Source organism: Rattus rattus, chromosome 14 (genome assembly GCF_011064425.1).
Source record: "Rattus rattus isolate New Zealand chromosome 14, Rrattus_CSIRO_v1, whole genome shotgun sequence".
Lineage (NCBI taxonomy): Eukaryota > Metazoa > Chordata > Mammalia > Rodentia > Muridae > Rattus > Rattus rattus.
The window spans coordinates 13256957-13271358 of NC_046167.1; the positions used below are offsets into that span (position 1 = coordinate 13256957).

The following is a 14402-nucleotide window of genomic DNA, read 5'->3' on the forward strand; positions in this document are numbered from 1 at the left end:
GATTTTTGGCCTCTATGGACATGCATTTACACATGCACTCACATGAAGTTGTTCACACATAGATCATCAAGCACACACAGACACACACACACACACACAGACACACACACACACAGAGAGAGAGAGAGAGAGAGAGAGAGAGAGAGAGAGAGAGAGAGAGAGAGAGAAAGAAATTAGTTGGGGATAACTCTTATGTTCAGAGTTGAAGTTGGTCATCTCTCATGTCTACTCTCCTTTTCTCCTATCTTTTCAGATACAATAAATGTGGCAGATATAAACTTTGATATTAGCCTAGTGACCTGAATCAGAAGGGAAATGCCATTTTCAAAACCTGCCTCTAAACTTTTATCTATCATTACTGCTGGGTAATATGTTTTCAAGGCTGGCTTTATAAATCTTATTTGATTCATTTCCCTTTCTCCTCCTCCTCCCTCTCTTTCTCCCTTTCTCCTTTCTGCTTTCCTTGAGTAAATACTAATTGGTATCTGGTACCCAGAGGGTAGTGGCACGGGTGCTGAGTGTCCGATAGCAGGCACGCTGATGAGGTAAATAGTAGCAGTGTCTTGGTTTTATGCCTTCAGCCTTCTCTGACCTTTGCCCAAAGATTATTCCTCAAGAAGCCTACAAATTCTGCTTTTCAGAAAGGACTTTTTGAGCCGTACAAATGTTCAGGTTGTGCAAAGACAAAGAACATCAAAGGACTCTGGAGTGACTTAAAACAGTGAGTCTTGAGCATGGCAGATGAATATGTCTTTCTTGTTCTTCCACAGGACAGTAGTTCAGTCTCCCATGAGTTAAGAGTCCCAGTAGCCCAGGCAGGAACACGTTCACCCACAGAATTCAGTGGCTTTAGTCTCTTCCTAACACGTGTCTCCATCTGTCCCCTTGTGGCACTGGACTGAAATCCTTGCCTCCTGGTCTCCTTCGGGGAGGTGCAGTGAAACAACGGAGTCACAGAGGAGACACAGAGCATGACCTCTGCAGCACGTGGTTCCTATAATTGCCCCAGTCACTCAACCAGCAGAATGCTAAAATAACTCCCATCTAGAATCATCTCAGTCTAAATTGCCTCGGATAGTTTTAGTCGCGATGGTATTTTAACATATTCCAAGTCATCGCACACCAAAACTCTAGAAAGCAGTCATCTAAATAAAATTTGAAGGACACAGAAGACACAAGCCAATTCCCTGAAAGAATTATCATGCCATGCTTTCACCGGGAAGCAGCGAGCAGTTTTTCATCTTCTAAATTTGAAGACAAGGCTATGGTGTTCGGGTCTTTGGTCCTGCTGAACTGCTCAGCTCTTTGTTACGCCTAGATACCGTTTCCTGTCCTGCACGGCGGTATCATATTCTGCATCAAACCAATTCCACTCGGTGAACCACTCCCGAATGCTATTTCTCATCAGCGTCACATGCCTATTAGAAAACAAAGAACAGCTGGCTCTTCACTAAAGTGATTATTTTTTATTATTGAATTCTGAATATGCAGAATTACCTATCACTTTCTCTGCCTCTCTTGAGTCATTTCAAATTAGATTGCTTTATACAAGACACCTCAGTTTACTTTAGTAGAGGGGACAGAACAGATGGGAATAGACGTTAAAGTGGAGAAGTAATATTGCCTCTGTAATACTTTTTGGGGTTTGTGTGGAATAAATAAAACAAAGACAGTGTTAACATCTGTCTAGTCAGTAAATGTCAGTTGCTGACAATAAGCTTCTAAACCAGAGCCAATCCATAGGTTCTTTCTCTGTCTTTCCTTACTATCTCTCTTGGTATGTGTATATAGTTAGTAACACACACACACACGCGCACACGCACACTCACACACACACACACACACATACACACACACCCTTCATATTTTAAAAAAAATTAAAACTTTCTATTATAACACCTTCTACTCTTTTCAGAAATTATAGTTACCCATTATGACCTGAAAGGCAAACCCTGGTTGACATTGTATCCTCAACTAACACGGTCTCAATAACATAATCTTGCTTTTACGGAGTTCTCTGTGACCCATGAGCTTGCCAGCAGCTTTAGAAAAGCCTAGACTCTACAAGAAAAGGAGTCTGGCCATGGCAGATTCCACAATCCTTTGTTGTTTCTTGTTGAAAGTCAATAGGAAAGAGTCAATTGGATATAAGGCAGAATCATAAGAATAGTTCCACAGACTCCCCAAATGATGCACATCCAAATCTGAGCAGCACTGTTCCATGAACAACCAGGGTCCGTCTTTGCCTCAGACCTTGCTTATGTGCAGGAAGAACATGGCTATGGAGGAGAAGACTGGAAATAAAGTTTTTTGTCTCAAGGTGCAAGTAGGGGAGACGGATAGACAGTACCTAAAAGGGAGTGTGTACTGAGAGGCCAATGGGTAGTTAATGAGGTCCTTGGCGCTATGGTCTGAAGAGTGCTCTAAAATGGTAACAGGACTTCACCCACACCAAAACAAAACAAAAACAAAACAAGCCCCAGCCTGCCTAGGAAATTCATGTCGTGCGGTGAAGGGGATTTTCCTTAATTTTTCCTGATCTTCAGGCTAAGTACCTATAGAATAGGAGAAGACAGAAAGGCATGCCCTGTAGCCCTATGGTGCTATAATTCTAGATACCCAAAGTAATATCTAAAAATGAAATTGGCTGGTGGCACATTTCAAGGAGAAAGCAATGAGAGAATTTGAGCAATTTGTATGTGGACGACCTATGAGGATACCTTAATGCTAACATGTAAACATTGCTCAAAAATATTAAGTTCCTCATTCTTTCCCTCTCCAATAGTCGTATAGCTGCACCTTGAGGATGTTAAGAAATCTCTAGAGTTATCGGGTCAGGCCCTGAGAATTCCTGGCAGCTTACTGGCTCCGCCTGGATTTCTAATGCACAGTCTTTTTGTGGAGTTTCATCTTTTTAATTGCGAAGTGTGACAACCATTTTGTTAATGCTAGCAACAGGAGCCTGCTTTTCCCATGCATCCCCAGTGAACACCGAATGACCACATATACAAGGACCTCAGGATGAGACACTGTCAGCTATTAGCTACTCCGTGACCCATTTCCCCTTACCCGTCGTCCAAAACTCCTGCCAAACAAACCATGAGTTTTTAGAGAAGCTTTACACTTGTAAAATTTGGGCAAACTTGGAACTAGGTGACAAAGTTGGCGACAAAGACATGTGACCCTTGAGCTTCACTTTACTCTGGTACAAAAGAGAATCTTGCATCATGGAAGTTGAACTTAGATAGGACTTACTCAACTGAAAACTCTCAACTGCCAAAGCTATAGGCAAGAACCCAGAAAATATGAAACCCCAGGCACAATAAAATAAGCCAAGATCGTGCAGGCCAAGCTGGGAAAGGCCAAGCTGGGAAAGGCCAACCAAGAATCCGCGAAGTGCACAACTCTGTTGCCAAGAGTCTTCTCTAATGGTGTCACACAGAACTCTCCATCAATGTCATGGAAAAGATAGTTACTGAGCTGTCCCAAAGAGTCTGCATACCTTTTCCTTCTGAGAAATTGCCAGGATGAATTAAGGAGTCATTTGTGAATTACATTATCTCTGTGACATTGACATTATTTCCAAAATACAAAAACCTCTCAATCTGCTTTGCATATTTTTTTTCTAATTTGGCAAAATATCCCCCATGATATAAATAACTCTGGAGTCACTGGAGATTCAAGATGGCTTCCCCTAACCCTCCGGATAACAATGCACAACATATTTTAATATGAAATGCTATAGACTTCCAGCTGCCATTCAGAACTGACCCTCAGACTTTAACCCTTGACCTAGATTTACCCCAAACTTAATACAAAACAATCTTCATTAAAGCTCTACACTTCCAGCAAACACTTCAGACCTCCATGGTTGGAATTTCGGGAATTGAGTAGGTAGAGTTAATTTGTTTTTATTTTCCCAATATTTTTAGTAACCCATTGCTCTTTTTTATTTCTACAGTGATCAGTGCATGCATTAATTCTATTTAGAGAAATTTGTATCTCTCATTTAGTCATGAGCCCAGCCATATTTGAGTCCCTTTCTCCCATGTGCTTAGGATGGGTTTGAAAGACAGTAAAGCCAGGAGGACGGACACATCTCCAGTTCCCCGGGAGCTCACAGCCTGGTGATGCTTTGCTCAGGGGTAGACTTCACAGGATACCCTCACATTAAAGGTGTTTGTATGTTCATTGAGTTCCAACCTTATCCATCCTTTGAAATGCTACCTGTGGCATGCTAACAAAAAAACCAAAAACAAAACAAAAACCACTCAAAACAAACAAACAACAAACATCTCACTACCACCACCAAAACCCAAACAAATTACAAGCAGAATTCTTTAGTAAGTCTAAAGCCTTTACCGATTTTTCTACTCGGCTATATAATATTCTTTCAATACGCCATTTAGGTGGAAGCCGCTTGTGGATCTCCATCTCAGAACATTCCTAGTTCTTTGAAGTGTTGCTTCTTCCTCTTGTCTCAGAACATGTTCCTCCCTTTCATTTTTTTCCCTATAATTCTTCTCTCTCCTATGCACTTAAATATCTTGTCAGTTTATTTGGTAACTGCTATTTTCCCTCTTCTTTAAATGTACAATGTGACAAACCTTGCATCAAGATAGACCACGCTTTTTCTTACCACACTTAAAAATGTTAAATTTTGGAATATCTTGCTGACTATTTATTTTATTTATAGTTATTATAATTAAGATAAATAATTTACAGCACAGAACACATTCTGATATGTGTATGCATTGGAGAATAAGTAAATAGGCTAGTTATATATTATTATCTTCTTATATATCTAATATTTTATAATAAGATCATTTAAAATCTTCTCTCTTAGCAAATTTCAATTGTGTTGCATCATTGTTAACTATAGTCACCATGCAGTACAATAAATAGATATTACCAAAGTCATTCTTTCTTATTTAACTCTATAACCTTTAACCCTATTTGCATCTGTCCCTAACCTCTGGCCATTGTAATTACCATTATATTCTCTCTAGAGAGTTCAATATTTTTTAGTTGAATATTTTGACTCTTAAACACAAGGTCATTAACTTTGCATCCTCTGCAGCCAGATCACATAATTCCTTGCTCCCATGGGTACTCGTGATATAATAGGAAATTATGACATTGCTAATGTCAGCACCTTCTTCTTATGCTTCCCTGTGTGTTAGGCCAATCAGCAAGCATCTTCATTATCCATTCAACATGCTAGTTTTTGAATTGGAAACTCCGCACAGAGGCCTAGTCAGGGATTGTCTTTCTTTTCCTCTGGGAGGAGGTTTTGGTGTCCTATAACGAACTAAGGGCCACCAGTTGTCACCATATTGTGGCTGTTGGCTTGGGTTCTACAGGTCTGGGTGTGGAAGACGGAGGGTTCCAATGCTGTGTTTTGTAAGGAAGTTGAATTCCGCTCATTCATTGGACAGCCATGTTTCAGTTCACGTTTCTGTTTAGCATCCTTTACGCAGCTCAGCATGACTCTTTAAGTTTGCACTGCTCCCTTTTTGGGTGACAAGCCCAAAGTTAAGGATGGATGGGCTGGATAGTGACTACATTCTCTCACTACATCGTCTTTATTTCATATAGTGTTTTATGGCTTCAATGAAAAGCAGGAACGACACAGTATATGCAAATAGAGAGAGGGGAAAAGAAAATACATGATAGAAGCATTTATAAAACCTAATCTGAGAAGGGTTTATAAGGCATAGAATTATTTACAGCCAAGAAAGAACATATCGCAGATCTTTATATGCTCCTGCTTGCTTGACCATGTCAGATATCAACGGCGGTAAAATTTATGACGGCATCAAAAGCAAGGAACTCAGGAGGGAGGCTCTCCTGGCTTTGTTGTTGTTGTTGTTGTTGTTGTTGTTTTTGTCAAAGTTGAAGGTATAGCAAAATGTAAAACCCATCAGCAGAGCAAAACGTTTTCCTCATGTGTGTGTGTCTTATAAAGTGTTACTGAAGGAACGTGAACGAATGCATTCAACACTTCATTTTATCTTTACATCATTATCTTCTTAAACACAGACGAAAACTAAGTGACAGAAAGTTGTAAAGCAAAGGTATTTGTTTGAGAGGCTGCAATGATTCTCAGGATCCCCAAGCTAAAAGGCATGCTCTCACCCCCCCATAGGCTCTTTTGCCTGAGCTCTCTCTGTCTCTTTCTGTCTCTCTCTGTATCTCTCTCTGTATCTCTCTCTGTATCTCTCTCTGTATCTCTCTCTCTCTCTCTCTCTCTCTCTCTCTCTCTCTCTAAAAGTGTGTGTGTCTGTCTTTGTGCCTTTAATCCACTCAAGATGTGCAACTTTTCCATAGTATATAAGAAATTCCATTTTAAAATTATATCTTAGACAGAAACTATTTTCTACCCCTTTGCTCTATAAACTCTGAAGACGTGAACACTTCCGCAAACAGCCAAACAGAACTCCAATTCTTTGCCGTGACAGAACTCAGGAAATGGCAGGTTTTATCTTAAAAGAGTTCAATTGCTACAAAAAAAAAGCACCCATCCACAAATAATGGAATTTTCAAATTGGGATAAGTGCGCTTTTAAGAATTTTTATTTTCAACACTTATTTCAGATAACACTTATGGATCAGGTAACGGAGCATTGAATTATAAAACAAATAGGAGAAACCTGAAAGGAAAAAAAATTAGGGCAGGCCTTTATTAAATTTTAAAGTGTGTCTTTGCTAGACTCTTATAAAGAGCCAAATAGGGTATCGAAATCTCTGGAGACCACCAGTATAATTTCTTTATCATGTTCCATTTAAAATTTAATTATGCAGTCTACAATAGAAAGAATCTGATCAGTCTAAATAGGTCAGGCAGTGAGTAGCTTCGTGATAGTCTGACGTTCCCTTGTAAGGATCCTTTCCTTAATAGTGTGTTACACATCAGAACACCGTATTATAAAACAAGTGTAATTTAATTCCGTCACTACACTCTTAAAAACATCTGCAAAGAATGAAATGTTTTGATTTGGGTACTTTGGAGAATTAATGAGAACCATGTTCTGGATAGAGCTGCCTGAGATTGAGGAGAAATATTTGCATATTCGGGGCCTCCTTGACCTGCCATTAGGGCGGTGTCCCTACAAGCTCATAACAAGCCAAAATATCCTCAACGGAAAATACACCTAACCTAATAAACGCCATAGTTTTCTCGACCTTATCTTAAAAGTGCTCCTAGCCCTATGACAGATGGTTTGGCAAAACCATCTAATGGAGTGCCTGTGTTACAGTCAAGTGAAGACTGTCTCATACAAGGTACTGACTATGTGCTGAAGGACATTGTTGATACAGAACAGTGAGGATATCAGCTGTGCCCCACGGTTGCATGGCTGATTGGGAACCGTGGATCCATTTTACTGTGGACACGAGCAGAGAACAGTAGAATCGATATCACTAGCCTGGGAAAGAGATAATTTTAAATACAAAGTGTGCTTTCTACTGGGTGGATAGCTCTCTCGTGCCATCACAAGGCTGAGAATTTTAGGTTGAATCATTGTAAGCCAGGGTGGCCTTGGTCAGTCATTCTTTTCACGTGTTATAACAGGGCCAAACGGTTATAATGCTTAGAATATCTGTTTTGGTTTATTATTTGTGTGTGCGTGTCCCATACATATGAATATCTGCATGTGTATGTGTGGGTATATTGAGACCCATGGTGATTCCTCTCCTGGCCCCCTGCCTCTGCCTCCTCTATGCTGGGATCATAAGTGGCAGCCATATCTGCTTGGCTTTTCCATGGACTCTGGTGATCCACACTCCAGGCCTCCTCTTGTGCACCTAGTGCTTTATACCCTGAGCCGTATCCTCAGCCTTTAGTAAACTTGGCTTTAAACCACCAAGCATCACATTCCTGATTAGAAAGGTGAAATATGAATTAGTGGTTTACACGCATTCACTTATTCTCTCTACCTCAAACATCACCCAATATTCTACCCTGATTTCTTTGTAGTAATAAAACAAGCCCTGGGTAAGACTCTCCATGCACCTTGCCATGTATCCTTCAGAAACATTGTTCCATAGTTGTCCCCAAAACAAGGCAGTGTGAAGTAAAGGGATGTATAAAACTTCACAGCACTAAGTGGCTGGGCAGGATTGTGAATAGAGACTGGCATTTGGATCCAGAACACAGGTAATGAATTATTTTGCCGGGCAGCTTCTTATAATGAAATATGATGCCACCCCCTACATATTAACACTAATCAAATATTACTAAAAATAGCTAGCTAAAGCTAGCCTGGGGAACCACAGTAATAGCCACCATGTATCTATTATGGGCTGTGTACCAGATGGTTAGCTACATTACATGGACTATCTCCTAAGGTTGGCTCTATAAGATGAATATGAGAAGTTTTCCAAATTTATAAATGAGAAATGGAGGCAGATATATTAAGTGAACTTGGCCAAGGAACGGTAAGTTTGCCTGAGTCCCATGCCTGGTCTTGCAGGCTCCCTATTGACAAACACTCAATAGTAACTCCTCTAGACAGCTCATGAGGACTCAAGTTTAGCTTAACAACTTCGCAGCTGGATAGATGAAACTCTTTGGGTGCTGTGATTGTGAAGGGTCAAGCAGAGTAGGAAGAGTGACTGGTCGTAGAAGTCATATACCTGTTCCAATGTCAGACTTTGTTCTTGTCGTCTTCCCCCTCCTTCTCCATTCAAACATTTATTTGTTAATTCAAACATCCACTAATTAATTCAAATATCCACTCACTCAGACAGTCAGACCTTATGCAAGTATTTACTCAGTGTCTACTCTGTTCCTCACGTACTAAGCATTAGGGGTAAATCAGGAACAGTAATGGGTTCTCAACATGTTTGTTTTCTTTAGTATAAATTGTATAAAAGTTTAACTAATATGAAAGCAAGGCTGGGCCTTCTCTATCACAGTGAATCAGCCTCGAAGCTGAGGTGCAGGATTGGGCTTAGATTGTATGTAAAGAAGTGACATGGCTTTATTCAAGTGAGTATTTGTTTATAGGCTTGGGGTTTGGGCCAGACTTTGCTTATGAATATGACTTGTCCCTAAGCCAAAAAAATGAGTGGAAGATGATTTGGGAGGTGAGAACAAGAAGAGGGAGATGACAGAGTACCTAGAGGAGAGGAAGGAAGAACAAATTATAGACTAGATCTCAGTTTTCTTGTTTCTAAAGTGGGAGCTTACACAGCAATTCCACAAACATTTCTTGATTGCCAGTTCTGTTCTGGGTCTTGCATAGGGTGGAGTCAATGAAGACACTGTTCTGGGTCTGAGGAGGAAGACTGCACATCATGACCTTGGACAGCAGATGCAGAGAGAATGGCAGTTGCTGCTTGGACAATACAAGATGGCCGTGGGACCATGGGCAAATGTGTCTTGGGTGCTCCTGAGAGCGGGTGCTCAGGAAGGGTTCTCCAAGAAAGGAATGGCGAAGAGAAACCAGTGGGCCATTTCAGAAAGGAAATGAGAAGATGAAGGTAAGTGTTCGCAGTGGCTGATCAATGAATTATCCATGGCAGTTAGTGTCCACCTTGCTTTCTCCTTCTCTGTGGCCCAGAATCCATGACCTACCAATGATCCTTGTCACATTAAGATAGGTCTTCTCTTATCAATGATTCTAATCAAGACAATCCCTCACAGATAATCTCAGAGGCTAACTTCAATCTAGATGCTCCCTCACAAGTAGACCTGTGGCTTGTCTCCTAGTTGTCAAGTTCCTGATTCATACTAAACACTGCAGGTGGTTTTCTGCTTCTCTGGACACACAAAGCATTATGTGCCTAGCACTGGGCTCGCCTGTATTTTCCCTACTAGATAAAGTAGCAGAGAGATGAATTGGAGTTTTATCTATTTTCTCCCACATGGTCTAGTCTTGGTAGAACTCAACTTACCTTTGTTAAATTAGTGAACAAATAATGAAACTCATCATATAGAACCACCCTGGAGGAAGATCCTAGGAGACTAGAGGAAACTGTTGTTTGCTAGGCATCATGAAGAAGCAAGGAAGTGTGTGCCCATCAGCTCTTAACTGAATAAGAAGCTGACCTGGAAAAGTACTGTCTTACTCCATTACTTTCTAAGGCCCTCAAGGGAGAAGGATTTTGTATTGAGGACAATGAGAAATAGGGCTTTGTGTTAGCTACCAAAGCTTCTATGGAGAACTAAAGCCCTGACCTTAAACCCTCTAGAGCCACAAGTAGCAACTTGAGCCTTCTGAGCTTATCCTAATTCCCTTAGCTTCCATCATTTTTCCTTGTTGCTTTCCTGACCAGGCACATGCATGACAGAAATATGGTTGATGAGAAATGGCCCGCTCCACTTCAAACCTCAGAAAACAAAGCTCTACACGAAGTATACATACTCTGGTATCAGTTTCCTAGTAGCAGTACCCCAGTATCAATTCTCGAGTATCAATGCTCTACAAGTAAAACTATAATGGAGGGACATGATCAATGATAGTCCCAGGAAAACAATCTTAGTTTCTTGATAGAGGGTCTCAAACACCAGTGCAATGCTCTGTCCCTGTGCTTCCAGATTTGGGTTGCTTTTGCTTATTGGGTTCTTCTCGATGTGTGAGGAGGGCTGCATTCTGGTAAATAATACATAAGCTAAAAATATTGTTAAGTCAAAAAATCCATGTGATGCACCTAATGTATTGAATTTTCTCATACTAAAGAGTCACCCATACTAAAGGGTAGTCAATTCCCTCTTGGGATGAAGAAACTGGTTTGGAGCTTATAAATTAGCATGGAGACTGTCATATTGCCTATGACTAGCCTTAAAATGTCTAATACACCACCACAACATCTAGTGTGGTGTATGGAAACTAATTACTGAGGCCAATGTACTGGTGATTCATTGGGATCTCAGTAGTGAATCTGAGAGAAGAGGATTCTGGGAATTGCCGGATCTAGGGGTCATGGTAATATTATTTCCACACCATTATAGACAATGCAAGGAAAAATTACTAGCATGCCAAAATTGAATGCAAGAGAACATTTTTTCTTTCATAATCTTTCATAACGTTAATCTTGAGCTCTGATTCCCACTGGCTGATGGAGAAATCCAGTAGATGACAGCAGCTGGTTCACATGCCTAATTATTTTAAGTTTCATTGACTGACACTTCATGTTCCTGAGTTGTGGGTACTGTGTGTAAGAGCCGGCTCATGAATCTCTCTTGCAGTACTTAAGAAGCTTCTATAATGGTCTAGTAAATTCCTTTATTTTCCATACTGTGTTAACAGGGAATTGAAGTCTCCTCTCTTTGAACACCAGCAGCTGATGGCACATGACAATAGGAAAGTCTGAGGTGATGTGAAAATTACCCATAGTTTTACTGTGTTATCCAAAAATAAAAACGTTGTTTGTATAGGCATCATTTAAATTAAAAGCTCAGCTTATAATCAATTTAGTACCTCAACTCCATTGAACAATTGGGATATCATCATGTTTCATTTTGAATTCATTTACCTAAACCAACTACTTTTCAACAGAAGAAGCAGAATTGGAAAAACATTATTATAGACATGGAGAGATGGTTCAGCTAGCAAGGTGCTTGCCTTGCAAGAATAGGGACCTGAAGTAGATTTGCATAAGCCAGTTAAAAGGCCAGGAATTGGGGCTGGAGAGACGGCTCAGTAGTTAAGAACACTGACTGTTCTTCCAAAGTCCCAGGGTTCAATTCCCGGCACCTACCTGGCAGCTCACTACTGTCTGTAACTTCAGTTCCACTTGACACCCTCCCACACACACCTGGACAAGCAGGCAGAACACCAGTATACATAAAATAAAAATACATAAATAACTAAAAAATGTTTAAAGTCAGACAGGATGACGTGTACTTACAATACCAGCAGTGGGGAGACCAAGACAGATAAATTCTGGGGAAGAAGGGGCATGCCAGCCTAACCAACTACAGAGCTTCAAGCCAGTGAGAGACATCCAAGAAGAAGAAGAAGGAGGAGGAGGAAAAGGAGGAGGGAGGAGGAAGAGAAGGAGGGAGGAAGAAGAAGGAGAAGAAGAAGAAGAAGGCACACACACACACACACAAATGGTTGTAATAGGAAAACGATTCAGATTGCTGAATTGCCTTTTGCTACATGTAAAATAAAAGCAAAAAGCCACATGCAAGATAAAATGATTGTTTTCACAGTTCAAGGAAGAGAGCATGCATGCCATTTGCGGAACTCTTCAAGATGAGTCTTACAGAGAGTTGGTTTAAATGTTTGTTTTAATCCTGACAAGATCATTGGTTTTTAATATTTATAATATAATTACACTGCTTAGACTGCATGTTGCTCAAGTAATCTAATATTTTTCTGGTGACATATTATTACTAAGCTTTAATTTCAGCAACAGCAAGAATTCGAAAACACATTTAAGTTATCATTAGCAATGGGGATGAAGCTGATGCTTGAACAAGCGTCTTGCACATGTATCTTGTTTCAACTTCAAAGCGTTTTTGGCTTCCAAGACACAATCCGTGCTGCGTGATTTGTGCATTTATATAGAGTATTATCAACCTGTGGCCAGCAACTTGAAATTAACACCATGTAAGGCAATTAAAGGTGCAATATTCCATCCCCCCCCCGGAAGAGCTGTAAAAGGCCCTTTGGAAAATTCCAAGACAGTTAAAGCCAATGAAAACCGAATCATAACAGTGTTGCAAAATGCCATTGTTTTCCTTCCTAGCCACCTATCACTAGCCAGCAGTTGTCTGGATTGCAATTTTCCATTTTTCTTTTAGATGTCACAGCAAAAGCACGCTTTTATGACTAAAAAGATAAAAACTTCCAAGTGTCATGTTCCACTCGTCATTAGCCAAGAAACAAACAAAATAACCACATGTGCCTTGTTCTAAATGGTACCTAGGTATCAGAGGGCTCGTTTCCCAGTGACAGGCTGAAGAAATCTGAAGACAGGCTGACATCTGAACAAGGGATGGAGGTCTGCGAGACTATGCAAGCAAATGCTTGCCAAAGAAATAGTCTAGCTACCAAAGGGAACAATCACTGTGAAATAATTATGTTATTTTATGTTAATGTGGGAAGGGAAATACTTGTCAATGGATATATCCCAAGCTGCCCCTGGAGAAAGCCAGCAGAGCACCTGAGGCTGTATTAGGAACATAATTGAGAAGCACTAACCTTATTTCCCACACTCTCACACATGCATGGAAATGAGTGCAAGCTGCAGTTAGAATCGGATCGCCACCGTGCTGTTGATTTTCAACATTATTCAACAATAGAGTAACAAAAATTCATGACAAAAAAAATAAATAGGCTCATTACCAAAATACCAGCCACCAAACTCAAGAGGAGGGCATTCTGTCCCCTTGGGTAATAAAGCATCTACAACAGAAGATCACTCCAAGGGAATATGCGATTGGCTGCTTGGCATTCACAATAAAGCACTGGTTAATAGAATTCAGGAGATTCTGCAGATTTTCAGACAGATGAGTAATTTTCATCTGCATGATTATAGCATGGTTTGGGTCTTCCCTGACAACACAGAGGTGGCCCACGTCTTAGCCGTAATATAAAAGTTTGAAAGTCATTCCTTGTTCCATTATTTCAGGATTAACTTCTTCACCGCAAACACGGGTAGACGCACAACTCCCTTCCTCTGCAAATGATGGGATGCTCAGCCCCTGACAGCAGATGTTTCCAAGTCAAAAAGGACCGTGGCAAACAAACGTGGCAGTGACATGTCAGGAACACACTCAGTCGAACCCTGCAAGCTCGCACACCTCTGGGATGCTTCTTTGAGAAGCTATCCAAAGAGTGAACATACATGGCGTCTTAGTCAGGGTTTCTATTCCTACACAAACATCAGGACCAAAAAGCAAGTTGGGAAGGAAAGGGTTTATTCAGCTTACAGTTCCACATTGTGTTCATCACCCAAGGAAGTCAGGACTGGAACTCAAGCAGGTCAGGAAGCAGGAGCTGATACAGAGGTCATGGAGGGATGTTTCTTACTGGCTTGCTTCCCCTGGCTTGCTCAGCTTGCTTCTTATATAACCCAGGACCACCAGCCCAGGTACGGCACCACCCACAACAGGCTAGGTCCTCCCCCCTGGAACACTAGTTGAGAAATGCCTTACAGCTGGATCTCATGAAGGCATTTCCACAACTGAAGCTTCTCTTCTGCGATAAATCCAGCTTGTGTCACGTTGATACACAAAACCAGCCAGTACACATGGTAACTTAAATGTTTGGATCACACGAAGCTAGTCTGGGGGTAATATCAACCATGAATCTACAGGGTTTTCAAGTGCAAAACAAGCTGCTCAGCTGTTTCTTTCTCTTCTAGAGTGTGTTGATCCTAAACATCCCATCCCCCAGTGGTATTTAGAGCCCCCTTCTTTGTTCCTTGTTCTGTTTTTGAGATTAT

The 14402-nt window shown here is 40.8% G+C and overlaps 1 protein-coding gene across 4 annotated transcripts in view; it reads right to left on the reverse strand.

The window, feature by feature from the left end:
- The window catches only part of Celf2 (CUGBP Elav-like family member 2), an 821906-nt gene that overhangs the window by 379808 nt on the left and 427696 nt on the right, over positions 1-14402 (reverse strand). The gene's annotated exons all lie outside the window — the stretch shown is intronic.